This window comes from Pipistrellus hanaki (genome assembly GCF_964339955.1).
Source record: "Pipistrellus hanaki genome assembly, chromosome: 8".
NCBI classification, from domain to species: domain Eukaryota; kingdom Metazoa; phylum Chordata; class Mammalia; order Chiroptera; family Vespertilionidae; genus Pipistrellus; species Pipistrellus hanaki.
Window position 1 is genome coordinate 34,170,987 of NC_140510.1, and position 12,403 is coordinate 34,183,389.

The 12,403-nt window shown below is 42.9% G+C and overlaps 1 protein-coding gene across 2 annotated transcripts in view; it reads left to right on the plus strand.

Moving 5' to 3' along the window:
- The first annotated feature begins 3,938 nt into the window (after nt 1–3,938).
- Nucleotides 3,939–12,403, plus strand: part of GPD2 (glycerol-3-phosphate dehydrogenase 2) — a 142,912-nt gene continuing 134,447 nt past the window's right edge. The window contains exon 1 of one of the 2 annotated variants that reach the window (XM_084891465.1): nt 3,939–4,257. The gene's annotated coding sequence lies outside the window, so the exon portion shown is untranslated. Of the gene's footprint in view, nt 4,258–4,716; nt 4,884–12,403 lie in introns of those variants that run through there. The other variant, XM_084891464.1, reaches the window with a different exon arrangement.

Consider the following 12,403-nt stretch of genomic DNA (forward strand, 5'->3'; position numbering starts at 1 on the left):
CAACCCACCTTGCTTTCTTCCATCTTCATATCTTCTTTTTCAGTTTCAAATGCATAAAGAAGCTGTGAACTGCATTTTCTCAGTCCTTTGAGATCTTGCTTCTAGGTGTATCCCCTCTTTGGTTCAAATCCATTTTTATAAAAATTTTTTTTCCAGGTTTGGATGTTCTTACGTTGACACTCTAGAAATGGGCAAGGGCTAAAACAGCTGGCCCTTGGCATGTGGTGGATGTGTAACTGGACAATCAATGGGTCCAAGCTGTCTGCCACTACTTGAGCCAGTTAAGCAGAGACAAGGTTGAATCATATGTGAGCGTTTATTCCAATAATGCCATCTGTAGGGGAGAACAGCAGGTCGTCCACAAAAATCTGCTCTGTAACCTCCCATAAACCAGCTGCTTATATAGGACAAAGTTTACACGGGGAAGTAGGAATTACAGACATGGGGAAGTAGGCAATGTGAGCTGGGGTAAGACTCCATTGTTTAGGCGACAAGGTTGTTAATCTTTCCATGATGTTAGGCAGTTCTTGAATAAAAATGGTTGACTCCCAGCTCCAAAGTTGACTGCCAGGTTCAAGGTTGACTACCAGGTCCTGAGAACTTAAAACTCCCAGCCAGGTTAGAATGTCCTTTTTTAAATCAGAACAAGGCAATCACGGTTGATTGAGCATGACTAATATTTCTTACAACTATAGTCCCCGATATTCTATTTCTGTCCCTAATAGATGGTCATTAAAGATACTTGGTAGAATCACCAGTGGAAGGTTCCCCATGTTGGGGAAGGTTCACCGCAGCATTTGGGTTTCAGATAGCCCAAATAAGCAGGTAGCCTTGGGAAAGGAAGGAATTCTTGCGAGTTTTGTTACACTATAATATGGAAGATAATCTAAATTCACCTGACACCACTACAAAAGCAAGTTAGATTAATTGTGGGCAAAGTTAAGCTTTGGTAAGACAGGAACACATGGAAAGAAGTAACCTTTTAGATTTGGGTGCCCCTGTGAGGCTGAAAACCCATGACTGTGCTAAAGTTTTCTTAGGCACAGGAGAAAAGACTTAGGTGGCACCCAAGTTATTTGACACCCTCCATTTGAAAGACAGTAAACATAGTTTCATTCCAAATGCTGAGTCATGACTATGATGACAAGGAGAAACACTTAAGACTTTAACTTCCTAGTTGTCAGTAGATGACTTCTGCTGAAGTAGTTACTTCAGGTTTTAAATTACGTTATAGTAAGTACTTCCCTCTTACACCTTCACTCAGTCTTCCATGTTCTTAGCCCTCACCCTAGTTACTTGTTTGGTTTTATTTTAATTCCATGAGCAAAAAGAAGCTGTAGCAAGTGTATGTGTGCATAAGTTGTTTTTTTTTTTAAAAAATCTTTATTATTGAAAGTATTACATATGTCCCCCTTTCCCCCCTCCCATTGACCTCCCCCACCCCTGTCTATCCCAAAAAGTTTTTTTAAAAAAATAAAAATATTGTAGATCTAGCATAATACTTAATTCTGCATTTTGGATCCCAAATTCATAATTATTCCCCTCTTTCTCTCAAAATTATCTTAATAATAACAAGCTATTGCTTAGTCATATGGGAAATTATGCTCCTATTAGATACCCCGATCCGTAACCAAACTCAGTGGAATTCTTGTCATAATATGCAAGTCGGGGCAGAGATGGAGAGGCAGAGGCTACTTTAGGTCCTCATAACTAGTATACTTAACTCTGAAGCATTATGTATAAGGCTAAAAGGAAAAATTTATTTTCATATTTTATTCCCTCTAGAAAATACCGATGAAGTAAATAGGGGATCATTTTGATTTCATAGAGTTTTTTTTGGGTTTTAAAGTAGAATTATCATAAACCTACATTTTGAAATTATCTAGTATTTATCTTAAAAAATTGACAACTTTTTAAAAACCGTTTTGCATTAAACAAAAATGGATGCCTAATTTCTGCTGATTAATTACAAGTCAGCTATGTTTTCTTGCAATATTTTACAGCACTAGCCTATTAAAAATTTTTTTTTCAAGGCTGTAGTTGAGATTAAGTGTGTGTACAGAGTGGGGGAGTGGAGGGAAGAGGTGGGGTTGTTTAGAAAACCAAGGTCCAGAGTAAACTGTAGGCTGATCACTTTAAGCTTCTTTATCTGTCCTTCCCAACCTCTCCCATACACACCTTGTTCTTTTGGTGCTTTTCCTGAATTCCATTGGATGTCCTGTGTCCTTATGCTTTCCTTTGGTTGTTTTGGGCTCCAACTTTGGCAAGAGAAATCATCCAATGCCTCTGACTTTTTTTTTTTCACCTCCTCTAAATTCTCTACTTCCTTCCAAGTCCTATTTCGTTATGGTCTGACTTGGGTTAGACTATTATTGATAAGGACTGAATCCGTGCCGACTTGTTACTGGCAAGGTGACTAGGACTTGTGTGGAAAACACACAGTCAACATAATAGGCCCTGGAGCAAATTATTCACCTAAACATTAATTTCAAATCAATAAATACTATTGAACACATATTACGTTATAGGCAGTGTGGTGGGCTCCAGAGTATGAAGGGGAATAACAGATGGTCTCCATTTTCCAAGCACTGAATTGTTTTGGGTGTATTAGGGGGAAAGAAACCCAGGACTGGCACCTCAGTTCAACTAGATTAACATTCTGTGTAGCATGCTGCTCTTCTAGAGTTTGGGATTGGAAAAACTATAGAAGCATTGATCTTGCATTGGTTCTCAACACTGGCTGTTTATTAGAGTCACCAGGGCAAGCTTTTAGACTGTGTTTCTCAAACTTTAGTGTGCCTCCGAATTACTGCAAAGGCTCGTTAAATCAGATGGGAAGGCCAGGCCTCAAGTTCAGGAATCAGTTAATCTGGAGTGAAGCCATATTTGCATTGCTGTGAAGTTCTCAGTCGATTCCACTGGCTGCTAGCTCCCAAGGGCCCCTTTAAGAACCACAACTTTAAAATATAAGGACTTCCAGGTCCCATCCCCAGACTGACTCAATGGATGTGGAGATGGGAACTTGGCATGGGTCATTGTACACCCCACTCCTATTCCAATGTGTATTTTGGGGGAGGAACAAACTTTCCTCTACCCTTTCTATGTTCTTCTGGCTGTTGAAATAATCAAATGGACAAGAGAGATTAACAAGAGAAAAATAACCAAATGTAATGACATATATATCTGTATCTTTGGGAACACCACATACGTGAGCAGTACAGAGCCAGAAAGGGAAAATGAGGTGCAAATGGTATTCTGAGCTAAAAAGACACCAGGACCTTGGAGCTTCAGAGGGAGGAAGGTCATTTACAGGAAGATAAGAACAGTTGTTTAGTAATTAGAACTTGCCCTGCCCCATAGATAAGTCTTAAAACGTTAGTTCTTGTAATACCTCATTATCTGCAAAGCTCCCAATTTAGATTCTTTAACGGAGAGGTAAAAAAGTTTCTCCTGGAGCCCCCCAGAGGGTCTCCATTGCCTCAACTTAAAATAATCCACCTGCCAAAATAGCACATCTTGGTGGGGCGTGTTCTAACCCCCTTCAGTAGCCATGGCTGACAACCACAGTTCCACCAGATCCACTACCCACTGGATAGGCTGGTTTCCTGAAGTTTCTGGGATGCCATGAACATGCCTCTGGGTTAATTTTAATAATGATGTGGTATTTAAAGAAATTAGTATGCGACTTAATAAAGAACTGGAAAGAAGACCCACCACTTTGATTTTGGTTGAGACAAATTTGGCTGCCTTCCTTTGGAAGGCCTTCCTGGATATTTTCCAACACCATGATAGAAATATTTGTCAAGCGCCAGAGGTCTTCGGAAGAAAGGTCTTCAAGAAAGACATGGGGTCCATTTATTTGAATCCCATCAGCACCCTCCTGGGCTCCACCTGGTCTGGCCTCTCACACTGGTAGTTCCAAGTGAGCTGGGCATGCTCAGTGGGCAGGGTCAGTTTTGGGGGGTGAACTGGGAAGCCTGCTGCTGAACTGCGGGGCCCTGCGCCTCCCTCCTGGGGTCCGGGCTCGGTCTCCCCGGCGGGTGCCCGCGAGGACACCCGGGCGGGGAGTCAGGAGGCCGGGCGCGCCTCCAGAGCGCGCGGGGGGAGCCGGGCCAGGGCTCTGCGCTCTGTCGGGGGAGGGAGGGCGGAGGGGGTTCCCCAGGGGTTCGCCCGCCTCCCAGACCGCGTTTCTAGGCCCAGGGAAGCCTGGCCGCAGAGCAGGGGAAGCCAGATTCGTGGGCGGGAGGCGAGCATCAGGTAAGCCAACCCCGCGGGCGGGCGCGCGGCTCCTCTCCAGGGCGCCCAGAGGCAATCGGACACCTCCACCCTGGTCCCCGGCCTGGTGCCGCCAGGCTTTCCCGTCTGGCCAGGCGGAGCGGCGGGTTTGGAGTGGGTATCCGCGAGAGCTCAGGGCAGGATCCGCCGCCTGCGATCGGGCCCTTCGCAGCCGCCGCGCCGGGGCCCCACCCGGCGGGCCTGGAGCCCCGGGTCCCCGTCCGATCGGGTTCTGGGGGCCGCGGAGACCTCGCCGGCGCTCCCCGCTTCCTCCCCCACCCCCTCCGCCCCAGCTCCCGCCTCCACTTCCGCGCCTCCAGGCTGGGCCGGAGGAGCCTGGGCCCCAGAGCGAGGCCCTAGGGGTCGGGGCGGAGCGGTGGCCGGGGCGGGGGGGAGGAGGAGTAGGAGGAGAACGTGGAGGAGGAGGAGGAAGCCCGGGCGGGCGGGGCGCGGCGCCGGGGCGTCGGGTTTCACCAGCGCGGCCCGCCCCGCGGTGACATCCCGGCGCGCCCGGCCCCGGCTCTGATTCCCGGCGAGACCGCCTGCGCCCGGCCCGGAGGAACCGGCGCCCCTGCCCGCGCTCCCCGCCGCCGCGGGACGAGGCTCAGGTGTGTGCTCCCCGGGGCCCCGATCCCGCCCCCGGGGCGAGCTCCCCGCCGACCCCGGCCCGTCCGCCGCGGCTCCCGTGCTCGCCGGGTGGGTGGTGGCGGGAATCTGGGGATGCACGCACGCTTTCTCCCCAGCAGAAGGTGGACCCGTGCTTACTGGGGCTCAGCTGTGTACTTTGGGGGGTGGTGGCTTCCTTAGTGAAGTGGCGGACTTCGGGGGAGGGAGAGAGGGAGGGAGGGTGTTCTCTCTAGCTGGAAGTTCCCTGCAAACTTTGGGCTGGTGGGTGTCGCTCCTCTGGTGGGGACTGAGCTCCCTTCCGAAGCGGGGGAGGGAAGGGTTAGAGGGGCGCTGAGGCTGCTCCGAGGACCTCACCTGCTGGAGGAGGCTGGCGGTTCTGGGAAGCGGTGGGAGGCGTGGGCACTCAGATGAGCTGAAAGCCGCCTCCACGCCCCCACGAGCAACTTGTGCGGAGCAAAAGGAGACCTGCACCAAAGGCGCCGGCAGGAAGGGACAGGACAGCCTCTGAATGGGGTGCTGCTCCAGGCTGCCTCCCGCCGCGTGGGGAGAGGGCCACTCGCTCCTTCCGTCGGTGTCCCAACGTCGTTTACAATCACAAGTTCTCCCCAAAGCCTTCCTGGCAAGGGCCAACCCAAATTACAAACACATCATAAATATCACGAGAAGAGGCAAACCATAGAAGAGCTAGCAGCTAGTTGAGTCAACCTATACTTGCATAACTAGAGGAGGGAAGGAAGGGTACGTTTCATCAGGTCTTGATTGCTTAGAATGCTGCCTTGTTCCACGTTTAAGAGATGGGAAGTTTCTTTTCGGGGTGTGGAGGCTGATGGCAACTTGCCCAACCGGTGCCAAAGCACTTCCTGGTAGCTAGCTACTGAGCCATCTAGTGTGGAGTCCTACAGTTTTTGCTGGCCATTTGCTGGGTGTCATTGCCTAGTGGATACCATGGGTAGCCTGGGACACCTTATGATGTGTTTCTCAAGTGGGCATGTGTCAAGTTTAACATTCCCTTGGCTTTACAAATCAGCGCTTCAAATAATGACCCAGTTCCTTAGAGAATACTAGATGAAAGGTGGAATTGGGGCTTGAGAACCAACACGGACAGAGCTGCCCATTCTGGTATTTCACATAGTCACTTGATTTTATAAAGAAATTCTCAACAGCATTAAAGCTGTGCTTCCTTTCCTCTTCCTCTGATTATTAAAAGGCGCAGTGTCCTGGCCCAGTAATCAGCAGTGGGCTTTACATCCCTCCTATCCATTTAGTTTTTGCTGTTATTTAATCTCATTACAAATATTAAAAAATCATTGGTAAGCTATTATACCTCTGTTTGGTTATTTGTTTTCTGTCATTCACCACGAGCTTGTCAGTTCTGTGAGAGGACTTGGTCAGCCTCACACAGTTCTGTATTTCTAATGCCTAGAGTGGTGACTAGCATGTAATACGCCCTCAGTAAATGTTTCTTCCATGAGTGACTAACTGGGACAAACTCTAGCTGAGTGTAGTTGGCAAAGAAAACCAAAGACCTTGGCATTAATCTATTTAAATACACTGAGCCTCAATTATCTCCTTCGAGAACTGTGGATAACTTACGAGATAATACATGGAAAGCTGCTAGGGATGGACCTCTCAGGAAGTAGACTTAAAAATATTAGCTTTCTTCTTTATATGCTTTCTTTTTACATTCACAAAGGGAAGATTTGGGTAAAGAATACAGTTAGCTAGCATGTCGTGTATGAATTATCCAGGCTCTCTCCTCTTTAATTTGGTGTGTCTGATTGGGGGAAGAGGGGAGGGAAGGTGGTGAGTGGCAGCTAGGGTTGATAAAGAAAGGAAGTAATTTCCAGATCATTATCTAATTTCTCCTATTTTTTTTTTTTTTTTATGCGATGATGTTTTCAAAACTTCTGTTTCCATGCTTGTCAACCAGACTCACTAGGTTGTCCTAAGTGCAGAAACAAGACTTCAGAAAGAGCATTAGAAATCAAATGTATGTAACACTTGGCTTCTTAAATGAAGTTTTCTATGGGCTTGTGCAGCATTATATAGTACCAAGCTCATGGTAAAGAAAAAGTATGGAGACTAATGAAAGACCTTGCATAATCATATACCCAGTGGTAGAATGTCAACTTATAATTATTTTTAAAAAAGTATACACACACACACACACACACACATACACACATATATATACATATATATATATATATATATATATATATATATATATATATATATACACACACACATATATATATATTAATTTCAGAGAGAAAGTGGGGGGAGAGAGAGATATAGAAACATCAGTGATTAGAGAGAATCATTGATCAGGTGCCTCCTGCATGTCCCACACTGGGGATGGAGCCCACAACCCGGGCATGCTCCCTGACCCAAATCAAAATGTGATGCTCAACCACTGAGCGAAGCTGGTCTGGCTTAGCTTGTAACTCTTGTGTTATGGAAGGGAGATGTTAATGAGGGAGATGTCTCAAGTGCTTGAGACAATTTAATGGTGAAGAGAACCTCATATTAGCAACAGAGAGACTTCAAGTTTCCTAAAGATTACAGCAGATCATCTTTGTTTTAAGAATGTTTGCTATTTTGTACTTAGTGTATCAAAATGCCAACTCAATCATCTGCTTTCAAAATGAACTATCTGTGGAAAATTATATTAGAAACCTATAGCAAAATTTTGTATGTGTACTAAACAGTGCTTTTCACTATGTCTCTGAAATTTAAAGCCCAGGATTGGAATTGCCATGGCCTGTTGCTCTATCCAATTGGGTACAATGGTGTATATAATTGAGTATATAATTTTTATCTGAAGTTTCAGGGAATGTTACTAGTCATTAGGCTTGGGATCTTTACAACTGGCTAATTTCAAGATCGTTATTCTGGGAGCTAGGGAAGGACTGAATGTAAGTAAACCAAGAAGGTATTATCAAAGTGTTTTTTGATGTTTATCAAAATAATTAGATAATTTCATTAGGACTTACCACCTTTGAGATAAGAGGAAACTTGGAAGTAGAAACTAATAAAGGGCATGTTGTATATTTCCTTGTTTAAAATTGTTGACAAGATGGGGGAAAGAAATGTAGAATGAAGGAATTGATCTCAGGGACATTTATGGAAAAAGAAACTCTGGGAGCTCATGGTTTAAATACCTGAGGATAGCCGAAACCGGTTTGGCTTAGTGGATAGTGCAGTCCGTCTATGGACTGAAAGGTCCCAGATTCGATTCCAGTCAAGGGCATGTACCTTGGTTGCAGGCACATCCCCAGTGGAAGGTGGGCAGGAGGCAGTTGATTCATGTTTCTAACTCGATCTCTCTCAATTCCTCTCTGTAACAAATTAATAAAATATATTTTAAAAAAATAAATAAATACCTGAGGATGTTCAGATAATATTTGTAATCAGAGTTTGTCCAGGACTCTAATTTTGTGTCCTGACATGAACTTGACTATGATTTTTTCCCCCCCTCATTTTCCAGGATTTTCATTTTTTTTTGTTGGAGGGTCTTACTGGTTCCTTGGTTTAAATATTCCTCCCTACATCATGTCTGTGCTCTTGTTTCCCATTTTTTAGGTGAAAATTTTACATTGGTTCTTTCAAAATCAGAGTTTTGATTTATGCAGCAGACAAAACATGGTTTTTGAATGTAATTAGGTCAAGTTTTTGTCTTATTAGTTCACTAAAATTAGTGGGGAAAGCTAGTTCATTTGTGGGAAAATGTTTCCCTCCTAAATAATATTTGTTGTTACCTATGTATTAACAAAATTTAAAAACATTATTTGGAGCTGTCCTTTAATTTTTCAGGCAAATTGAAATTATTACTGATTGTAATACTTTCTTTTTTAATAGATACTGTTAATGATGTGTGGATATATATATATATATATATATATATATATATATATATATATATATTTGTTCTTGTTAATCCTCACCCGAAGATATTTTTCCATTGATTTTTAGGGAGAGTGAGAGAGAGGGAAAGACAGAGAGAAACATCACTGTGAGAGAAACACATTGATTGGTTGCCTCCTACATAAGCCTCTACCAGGGCCCAGGCCAGGGAGAAGCCTGCAAATTGAGGTATGTGCCCTTGACCAAAATCAAACCCTGGACCCTTAGGTCCCTAGGCTGACACTCTATCCACTGAGTCAAACTGACTAGGGCAATGTGTGGGCCTTTTTTTTGAACAATTACTGTTTAATTTATATATATATATATATAAATTAAATTATATATATATAATTTTAGCCTAGTATTTTTTAAAATAGTGATATGTCCTCTGTGGAATCTCATGTTTGATCACCTGCCCATATTCTTCTGTAAAATACTTTAAGATAGTGGAGAAAAGAGACCCCATAAACTAACAGTTTTTTGAAAATGAGATTTCTACAAGCTGCTACTGTCAAATGCGATGGCCTCTGAGTGTGAGTTATTGACATAAGCTGAGAAAGCTTTATTACTTACTTTATATCCAACAATGACCACTAAGGCCAGCTGCTTATACAATAGGAACAAAAGTATATGCTCACGGGAAACATTTAAGAAAAATTTTGGTTAAGATTTTTATGCTGTTATTTCATTAAAACATAATAAACATCTGAATGCATTTGCAAAGTGGTAAAAATGATGCAGTTGGTTCAGAGTATTAGGTTCTCAAAAGTCATTTTCCTTATTGAAGTGGAATAAAGAAAGGATGTTTGCTTTCATTGTGGTAACATCAAAACTGCTTTGATCATATCACCCTCTGCTCCACCCTTCCGAGGCTCACTCAGTCCTGTTGGATAAAGTTCTAAATATTTGTCGTGGAACTTATGGCTTTTCTCATCCCCCCCCCCCCCCTTTATTTTATTTTTTTCCATCACCATTTATCCCCCATATACTCTCTCCCACCTCCACTCTCCACCCCCTACCCCCGCCGCAATCACCGCACTATTGCCTGTGTCCTGGAGTTCTTTCTCTTTTTTTTCTTTTTTGTTCAATCCCTCCACCTCAGTTTCTTGCCTTATCTATCTAGTGAATTAGCCAAATTGGATTACCTGGCATCCCTTTAATCTGTTGTACTTCTTACCCTATGCTAATGATCCTGCTTCACCATTTGAAATCCTATCAATCCTTGAATATCCTGACCACTGGTTGCCAGTTTCATGATGCTTTCCCTCACAGCCCAGTTAGAAGTGTTATGCACGTTTTCTATGTTTTTTTTGTCTTAAATTCTGGTTTTGTTTTTGTTTTTTAATAGATATAGTTGGCATATTAGTTTTAGGTTTACAATATAATGATGTAACACATGTGTAATCACCACACTAAGTCTAGTAGTCATCTGTCACTGTGCATTTATCATACTGCTAGAGGCCCGTTGCACAAAGACTCCTGCAATAGGCCTTCCTTCCCCTGGCAGCCAGGACCAGTTTTCCTTTGGCACCCAGGACCCAGGCCGCAGTGGAGCCAAGCCTTCAGCCTTCAGTCTTTGATCCATGCCTGCATATGCAAATAAACCCACCATTTTGTTGGGTTGATTTGCATACTCACACCTGATTGGCTGGTGGGCATTGTGGAGGTACGGTCAATTTGCATCTTTCTCTTTTATTAGTGTAGATTACTGACTGTATTCCCCTTTACCTTTTTCACACACACCCCCATAACCCCTTTTTTCTGGCCACCATTAGCTTAATCTCTGATTTTATGAGTCTGTTTGTTTGTTTGTTTGTTTGTTTTTTTATTAAATTATTATCTGTGTACATATTTTAACATTGCGCCCCCCTCCTGTTTTGTTTTCTTTATTTGCTTTTTATTTTTTAAAAATCTTTATTGTTGAACTTTGTTTTTTAGATTCCACATATAAGTGAAATCATATAGTATTTGGCTTTCTCTGTTCAACTTATTTCACTTAGCATAATATTATGTCCATTTACATTGTTAAAAATGGCAAGAATTTATTCTTTATTATGGCTGAAGAATATTCCATTGTAGATATATACCACATCTTATCCATTCATCTTATCAATGGACCCTTAGGTTGCTTCCATATCTTGGCTATTGTAAATAATGTTGCAGTGAATACTGTACAATTTCTAAACACTTCGGCTACTCTTATTTTTTCCTGTGTATGATAATTTAAAGTGCATCATTTCCTCTCCTGCTGGAGATCATGCAGAACAAAGGCTGGATCTTACACAATTTTGTAGACCTGGTATGTCCAACCTACATGTCTTGCATGTAGACACCTAGTAAGTAGTTGTTGAATGAATGATTGCATCATGATTTACTCATCACTTAATTGCTCAAGAACTAAGTAGCAGGAATGGGTTGGGTGTGAGTAGACAGCAGATAACACTCAGGCAGGTACATCTCAGATAATCAGTTAAACTGCATACTTTGTCTTTTCCAGGCCTCTCCTTTCTCCCTACACATTTGGCAGTTTTTACATATAAAGTATATTTAGGAGGGGGGATGGAAAACTGCATTTGAACCAAATTTATAAAAAGAATCCCTGAGAATCAGGGGAGGGATATACAATTGAGGGGGTCATTTGATATCTGCTGAGGACTCGGCCAACTTTGCCAGAGCTCTTAGGACTCTTTTCTGTTACTCACTTAACCCTTCTTCCCGACCTGCCCACTAATCCAGTCTCTTAAAGAATTCAGAAAATGAATTCATAACAAGACAGTTGATAAAGTTAACTTGTCACTTTCTCAAAGGTTTCTGGGTTCTAAGGAGACCAAAGTCTTGGGGACCATTTATGTGGGCTAGATCATAGAAGGAGACTTTGTGTCCATTGATAGAGACTTGGGGGAGCTTTCTTTACTTCTATGCATCCCTGCAGTCACATCCCTGTAGCCACTTAAGTGGGGGCTTTGGTCGGTCTCTGAAAATTTCAGTTTCTTCCTCTGATAAATGCGGTGGCTGGACTGCATGGAATTTAAAGCCCACAAAAAAGTATGGAGTGTTTTATTACTCTTGTCCTGCCTAAGGGAAATAGCACTGACCAGTGGGTTCTGTTCACTGCTGGACCCTGCCTAACTTCTCTTACTTCCCTGAGTTTGGGTTTTTTTTCAGCCTCTCTAGATGTAGCATTTACTTCTGGGAGATGCTGTTTCTTGGTCTCCCTCCTGGTTTATGCTAATAGGATCTGTCCTACAAGTATATTTTTATTTATTTATTTCATAATATTTGCTAGTATTAACCTCTTTCCCTCACCCTAACCAACCATTAAATAGCTGGTATATTTATTTAAAAAAAAATAGATTCACAGGATTTTTTAAAGTAGGAAGGGGGTTAGAGAGCTAATCTAACTTTGTCTTTTTATTATTTATAATAAATAGTAGTATCATTTATTGAGCAATCATATTCCAAGGCCTGTGCTAAGCACTTTGGGCACATCATTTCAAATCAACAGTGAACCCTGTCACATCATATAGGGACCAGTTCCAGAGAACTTAAGTGAGTCACTCAAAGCACATAGTTATTTTCTGTGATGACAGAAACT